The following is an 8,704-nucleotide window of genomic DNA, read 5'->3' as shown; positions in this document are numbered from 1 at the left end:
TTACCCTGCTGTTGGGCTGAGCCAGGGTGAGACACGTGCCCTGGGGTGTAAGATTGCTCCTAGCTGATGGTTACGTATTCAGGAAACCACAAGATGGCAGTGTTTCGGCATACGGGCTTTTTATTCAAGAACGTTTCTGGAGTTGCAGACACCTGCTTCATGCCCAGTGACTCTGCCAAGGTTAGGGAGGATTCACTGGAGATGCTTAAGGAAAGAGAGGACCAAAACATCAAGGACACAGTAGGACTGGGAATGGAGGTCCCAACCTTCGTTCTGGAGCTTGCAACATCTCCCTGTTAGACTCAATTTTCATAGGGCTGGAAAAGGGGTTATCTTAGTCTCAGAGCCTTTTAATGAAAGCACATCAGTCAAACACTGTCCCGTTTCTTAGATGTTTTCTCTGCCCACTTCAAAGGTGGTAACTAAACAGCTCTGCCTTCTGCACCCCATTGTTTGGTTTCCCCTGGCAAGGGCAACTGTGTCCTTGTTGGGAAGCAGGGATGCTGGTCCTTATGAATTCAATGCACCTGAATTATATACAAAAATGAGACTTGGATGGAAATATATTGATAAGTCACAAGCAAGATCAGCTCACCACTCTTTTCTTCCCTTCAAAGGCATGACCAAGTTCCTGTGGTTTACCTTTTTTTTGGATAGTCCTAGAATTTATCACCAAACAAGCCCCTGGACCTTACAGAAAAATCATCTCCTTCCTTCTCCCCTGGAATAAATCATCAAATCAAATCAGTCCTTACTTCTAGGGATAAATTTGAGTCCATCATCAAAAGAATATTATTAGTACTACTGTTTGTCAGAAATGAGGAAGTGAAAGAGGAGGGGAAGAGACATAATCCAGGATAATAAGACCAGATAATAGGGTTGTTCCCATGGCCAGGAGAGTAGTACCATTTTTTTAAATGAGACAGCATATTTTGTCTTTTTTTTAGACAAACTAAGACTCAGCCCTTGGCTAGTGTTGGAAGAAGTGAATCTGATACCTTTAAAAATAACAAAATAAAAGGAATATACAAATAACAAAATAAAAAGGAATCCTGATCTTGAGCTTAAAATTAACCAGGTCCATCTTCTTGACCATCAACTTCAAAAACAGCACAGAGCCACCTTGACCCAGAGACCTCTTTCCCCATCACTGTTTGAGTCTACTTCGGAGTGAATGCCTGAGAACATGGGCAAGAACAAGAATAACCAAGTTCTAAAGGTCAAAGGAATCTCAAGAGAGCTTTTGGTTTTGTCCCCTTTTTAAACTCTCCAAGATAAAAGTGTCTTCTTCTTTTGACCTCTAGCAGTGGAGAATCCAGTCCAAAAGACCCCTTAATATCTTCATATTTCTTTAAGTTCTTCAACGACACAAGAGAAAAGACTATGCCATGATAAATACACTTCAGCTCTCTGGCAGGAATGACTGCTTCACAGACCTCTCCACCTCCCACACCTCCACACCCCACCCCAGCCACAAAGGGCTCCCATGTAATCTTAATAGAAAATATTCACATTGAGACTGTTGTGGTACCTGTATAGCTCATGTAGTTGCTGAATGGAGCCCCTGGGAAGTGGGTGAAGCCACAGGTGTCATTGGTAGGCTCTGGGTCCTGGCACAGCTTACTCTTGGGAGTAGGGGCAGTGTCGGCACAGAGGTCTCCCGTATCCATGGATGGCACGGTCTCCCTACAGGGGTCATCACAGGATTCCCTCTCACTGACCCCTTTGAAGACATGGTAGAGTCCCAGGACATGACCCACCTCATGGATCATAATGTTGGTATGGCCAGGCATGCCATAATAGGCTGGGTTGAGGACAACGCCACCTGCAATGGAAGGTTTGGAAAACATCTCTAAGCATGTAATGAATAGCAGCCCTCTGATCCTTAATTATGGCTTCTGGTAAACATCGTGGTCAATTTCAGCCTCTAAGGGAACACTTTATAACTTCTAGTGGCTTTCAGTCCCTGCTCTTCCCTTTAGTCACAAACACCCTCTAAACTAATCAATAAAGACGTCTTTAACCCCTAACAGAGATGAGTCCTGTACTAGAAGCCAGGGATAGCAATAAAGACAACATGACATGAGAGAGGGCCAGGATTCTCAGGGCTGACTGCACATTAACATCACCTAGTGGAGTTAAAAACCACAGATGTCCTCAAGACCTAAATGTGAGACCTGAAACTATAAAAATCCTAGAGGAGATCACAGGCAGTAATATCTCTGACATTGGCTGTAGCAACATTTTTCTAGATAGGTCTCTGAGGCAAGGGAAATAAAAGCAAAAATAAAAAATTGAGACTACATCAAAATAAAAAGCTTCTGTACAGTTAAGGAAACAATCAATAAAACTAAAAGGCAACCCACTGAATGGGATCATATTTGCAAATGACATATCTGATAAAGGGCTAATATATCCAAAATATATGAAGAACTCATACAACTTAAAATAAATAATCCTATTTAAAAATGGCCAGAAGAAACGAGCAGACATTTATCAAAGAAGACATCCAGATGGCCAACAGACATATGAAAAGATGCTCAACACCACTCAACATCAGGGACATGCAGATCAAAACTACAATGGGATGTCATCTCGCACCTGTCAGAATGGCCAAAATCCAAAACACAAGAAACAGTAAGTATTGAGGAGGACATGGAGAAATGGGAACCCTCTTGCACTGCTGGTGGGAATGCAAACTGGTACAGCCACTCTGCAGAACAGTTATGGAGCTTCCTCAAAAAGTTAAAAATAGAACTACACTACTATCCAGTAATCACACCACTGGGTATTTACCCCCAACCTACAAAAGTACTAATTCAAAGGGATACATACACCCTGATGTCTATAGTAGCATTATCTACCATAGCCAAATTATGAAAGCAGCCCAAGTGTCCACTGATAGATGAGTGGATAAAGAAGAATGGAATATATATACACAATGGAAGAGTGTGTGTGTGTGTGTGTGTGTACACACACACACACACACACACACACACACAGAGGAATATTATTTAGCCATTAAAAAGAATGAAATCTTGCCATTTGCAACAACATGAATGGAGTTAGAGAGTATAATGCTAAGTGAAATGGGTTAGTCAGAGAAAGGCAAATACCATATGATTTCACTCATATTTGGAACTTAAGAAACAAAACAAATGAGCAAAGGGCAAAAAAGAGAAAGAGAGAAGCCAAGAAACAGACTCTTTTTTTTTTTTTTTTAAGATTTTATTTATTTATTTGACAGAGATAGAGACAGCCAGTGAGAGAGGGAACACAAGCAGGGGGAGTGGGAGAGGGAGAAGCAGGCCATCAACAGGGAGCCTGATGTGGGCCAGGACCCTGGGATCACGCCCTGAGCCGAAGGCAGCCGCTTAACGACTGAGCCACCCAGGCGCCCCAAGAAACAGACTCTTAACTACAGAGAACAAGTTGATGGTTACCAGAGGAGAGGTGGGGGTGGGGAATGGGCAAAATATGCAATGGGGATTAAGGAGTGCACTTGGGATGAGCACTAGGTGATGTATGGAAGTGTTGAATCACTATATTGTACACCTGGAACTAACATAACACTGTATGTTAACTAAACTGGAATTAAAAGAAAAAAAAATTAAAAATCCATTACACTGTTGATAAAAATGTAAATAGGTACAACTATGGAAAAGAGAATAGATGTTCCCCAATATATGTTTTTTTAATTATAATTAATTTATTAAAAAATAAACTTATATGTAGAAGCAAAAACAAGCAAACAAAAAACCCCCACAGATGTTCATTCTAGCCCAGATGAAATGAATCCAAATATTCAAGGACGAGGATATATGCCTCAGTATTTTTGTACAAGATTTTATTTATTTATTTGACAGAGAGAGAGAGAGAGAGAGAGAGTACAAGCAGGGGGAGCGGCAGGCAGAGGGAGAAGCAGGCTCCCACTGAGCAGAAAGCCCAACGCAGGGCTCGATCCCAATCAGACTTGAGCCAAAGGCAGGTGCTTAACCAGCTGAGGCACCCAGGCGCTCTGCCTCAGTATTCTGTAAAACTTCTCCAGTTGAGAGCCATTGGTCTGGGTGAAAGCATATGTGGTTTAGAGCCAGGGAAGTCTGGGTCTGAATCCTGACCCTCCACATACCAGCTCTGAGTTCTTGAACAGCTATTTGACCTTCCAGAACCTCAGTTTTGTTGTCTGTAAAGTGAAGATGATGACACCTACTTCTTGATTTTTGTGGGTTTGGGTATTCTAAAGCATTTGGCACACCGTAAGAGTTTAGTAAATGACAGCTATGTGCGCTACTTCTGATTTCATGATCCCTACTCACAAGGAGCCAACAAGCATTGAGACAAAAGACAAATCCAACTAAATGACCATGCAATTCAGAATGTCAGAGGCATTGCAGGAATATGCCCCACTGTCACCTCCCCCAAATCTCCCTGAGAACACCAGGGGAGGTGTTTCAGAGAAGAGTTCATTGGATCCAATCTGGGCCTGGATGAAAGTAGTGGTATCATTGTAACTTTGCAAAAAGAAAGGCTAAAGACTTCTAAGTGCCCTGACTTCTATGTGTCTAGCTTCCCAATCCCAGCTTTCCAATCCCAGATTCCTAATCCCTGCTTCCTTCCTCTCCCCATGTTTGAAACCACTTGACCGTCCTTCTTCATCTCCAAAAATTGTCAGGATCAGGCATCATCCTCATCTCTAAGTCCTGAAACAGGTCATGTCAATAGCTCTGGACCAACCCTCTGGTTGTGTCTCCAGGCTGCACCTGCCCCTCTGTCCCAGATCTGATCCCAGTTCCCAAGACTTGCTTCATTCATCCTACCTGAGCCCTTCCTATGTCAATAGTCTAGTGAGTATAGCAGTCCCCCCAAAAGAATAGCCCTGCCTCTCTTTCGCAAGATCATATTCCAGGGACTATGTCTCATTCCTGAATTCTGTGCGATGCCCTACAGACAACTACATAAATGGTTTTATGGGCAGAACAGAATCACAGGGTATCTGGTGCCACACCCACTGGTTTCTGCAATAAGTGACTCACTCTGCCCATTTAGTGACTACCTTACTTCAAATGGCAGTTTCTAAACTCAAGTTTTAGCTTCTTACCTTCTACTCAGGCATGCTGACATTAACCAAGGCATGCCAAGACCCGTCCCGAAATATACTGTCTACTTTCACATCTAAGAGCCAGACCTTATCCCCCTCATGTATTATTTCTATCACTTCCAGTTTCCTTTTATAAAATTATTTTCTGTATATTTCTCTCATTTGTGCATCATTACGTCAACATAAAGTAATTTGAAAACAGATCTATTTTGGTAATAACCAGAATGCCACATATTTGAATAAAGCCAGCAAAATACAGTAATTCCATTTTTCAAGATGCCGACCCCTTCTTTACATCAATTGCAGTACTATTCATCATCAAAGTTCATACACCTTTATGCTCTCATCTCTTCTTCATTCACATCAACGGAGGTGCTCAAAGAGCAGTGCTGTTTGTAAGTGCCTTCACTCCCTTACAGCTTTCTCCACCACATCCTTCCCCCCTACAGACACTTAAACTCTTTCCTTCTTCCTTTCCCTTCCCCCACCTCTAAGCAAGGCTTGGATTCAAAAAAACCAATCTGACAGAAACAGGGCTTCGATAGGCTACAATTCAGCTATAAAGTTAAGTATCCACATGCAGTAGTTAGTTCTTCCTAAACCGTTAGGCTACAATTCAGCTATAAAGTTAAGTATCCACATGCAGTAGTTAGTTCTTCCTAAACCGTGTGGTAGCCCATGGTTAAGTAGGCTTGAGAAAAATGCAGCAGGCCACACCCACCTCTTGCAGATTTGCTCCTAGCCTGAGAATTGTTCTGCTAAAGGCCCTAAAAGCCCGCAGCAATTTTGTTTAACCCTTTCCTTCCCAAACTCATTTGCACACAGAATGCGTTTGGGGTAGGACACCTTTTGACGTACAGAATACTAGCTTCCTTAGAGCACAATTCTTGGAACACTACCAAAGACAAAGAAAACTCCCAATCAGTAGTTATTTTCTACTCACACGTTTAAGTCCTCTCCAGTGGGAGAAGAAAGGGCTGGGGTGTCTGGATGGCTGAGTCAGTTAAGCATCTGCCTTTGGTTCTGGGTCATGATCTCAGGGTCCTGGGATAGAGACCTTCCTCAGTTGGGTTCCCTGCTCAGCGGGGAGCCTGCTTTTCCCTCTCCTTCTGCTGCTCCCCCTGCTTGCGCTCTCTCTCTCTCTCTCTCAAATAAATAAAAATTCTTAATTAAAAAAAAGAAGAAGAAGAAAGGGGTTATAGCTGAACAGAAATAAGATTCCGGGAAGAAGGGATGGCAAAAATAGGAAGGAGGGATGACTGGGAGTGTGGTCCTGGGGACACTGAAGGAGGATATGAGGGTGGTCATTATAAGAGTGGGTGTCTCATCAACCTGCAGAAGTTTTTGTCTCAACCCCAAATGAGATATTTCCAAATCTAGAATATTCTCCTTTCAATAAACCAGCTTATTTATAAGGAGAGGAAGAAGCATAAAAATGCAAATCCTCAATACACCCAGCAAATCTTCTCCACACCAGTGACAGTTGGCCAGGATTTTCCTCCACAGCACTCTTAATGCACATTCCCCAAACAGGAGAACATAGATTTAACCACATAGCAGCGGCTACAGAGTACTGAGCTTCATTGCTATGTGTGCATTAGATAGAATACTGTATACTTTACTTTAGATAAGTCCTCTGCACACCAATACATGGTGAGGAAAAAGCCCAAGGTCCTCTTATAGTAATTCTGCTCGCTAGAGCCCAGTGATTATGAAATCACACTGGATCTGAACTTAAGGAACTTGGAATGTGGTCCTGACCCTAACAAGCTGTAAGACTTTGGCTCTGCTCTTTCACCTTTCCCTAGGTTATCTGCAAAATGAGGGGGCTAGCCAGGCTTATCACTAAGATCCCCTCCTATTCTCATCTGTGCCCTTAAGAGCTTACAGTCGGGACTATGTGACACAATCATAAATACCAAGTGAAGAAAAACTTGTATTATCTTGGATCGTCACCTTGTAACTTGTATTCCAAGACTCCCACCCTCTCAGGAGCCTGAGGGGAAGGGAAAAGCTGGCAGGAGCAGCCGCATACATTGCACCCTCAGATCTGCTAGATTTTCAAGTGATCCAGATTCACTCCCTCCTGGTCCTCACGCCTTCCCCTTCCTCTCCCTTATGCATGGGGTCCCACATAGTTCCTCGAATCACCCTTTACTCCCACTAAAATAAACTTGTGAAATTATTAAAGGAGTGGGTTTTAATCACACACATACTCATACATCCATGTGGGTAGGAGAGGAGAAACATTAATTTATTTCATGGTTTAGTTTATAAAAGTTCTTTCATGTTTTGATAAAAACCACACACACACACACACACACACACACACACACACACACACACAAACCTATTTACACTGAAGCCAGAGTGAAGCGTAAAGACTTGCTGCCAAAAATCTAAAAAGAAGAATGTGAGAATTTCTTTTCATTAAGAAGGAACAAGTCCTGATAAATAGCGAATAAAAACGGCACCCCCACCCTCTTGCCCTCTCTATTATTTGGGTCTGACCAAGGAGGGTCTGGCGAGCTGTGAATTCCCACCTGCTGATGGAAATACGCAGCTCTTTTCCAGGAGCAACTTAATAGGAATAATAAAAAGACAGTACAAAATGCTACTTTCCAGTTCCCTTTCTATGTTAATATTTTTTTAAAAAAGCAGCAACACCTTCTGGCTGATACCTATGTCCCACACTTTCCTCCATTTCCATTACCAGCATGGGTCAGGCTCTGAGTGGTTACAAGGAGGGTCCTTAGAACACTTCACAGAAGCCTCTCACACATGGGCTCCTTCCTTGGCTGTGGACACTCACTGGAAATGTATTGATCCTTCTCTTTGGGAATGTTCCTTAAAAGCTCTCAAGGCTATTTCCCGATCTGTTTCATGGTAATATGAGAGTTCCTACCTCAAAGGGTTGTTATGGAGATTGAAATAGTGATGTAGACAAATAAGCATTTAGCATATTTTCTGGAACAAAGTAATCCCAAACGTATATTAGACCATTTGTCAATATTACTATAATTATATAATGTAGCCTGGCCACACGGGCTCATTTGCCCCCATCTCTTGTTGGTTTCCTCCTAACCATCTTCATTCATCAAGAAAATGGGAAGGCTAGGGTCTGACCACAAACAGGACAGACTTTCCAGAGTGAATCCAGGCATTGCCAGGTAAGGGAGACAAACACCTCCACACAAGGAGCTCTGATTTGCCCCTAGGCTGCTCACACTTTGTTTCCATGTTGTTCTGCTCCTGAGACCCATGGGCACCCAGAAGACAGGAAAGACTTAGACAAAGTTTCAGACAGACTAGTGTCCATTCAATCCACAGACAACACACTGATATTCAAAAGCTATTTGTGATAGCTTAAAATTAGTGATTGTGTATGGAAAGGAAATCTTGTAAGATTGCACTGTTAGTTTAATTCTTCATAGACCTTGCAGGTAGGTCAGATTTACACAAGAAACCTTTTTTTCTGTAATGCCAATAATCTTTTCCTTCCTACTGCCCTAAGTTATAGAGAATATAATTATTTCTTATACTCAAAACCACTGTTCCTTTTTGCTTCTCCTCATCTTAGAGGATAAAACTAAGACACAAATAAGG

Source organism: Ursus maritimus, unplaced genomic scaffold (assembly GCF_017311325.1).
Source record: "Ursus maritimus isolate PB19 unplaced genomic scaffold, ASM1731132v1 scaffold_2, whole genome shotgun sequence".
In the NCBI taxonomy this organism is placed as follows: Eukaryota; Metazoa; Chordata; class Mammalia; order Carnivora; family Ursidae; genus Ursus; species Ursus maritimus.
Note: the sequence above shows the minus strand (reverse complement) of the source record.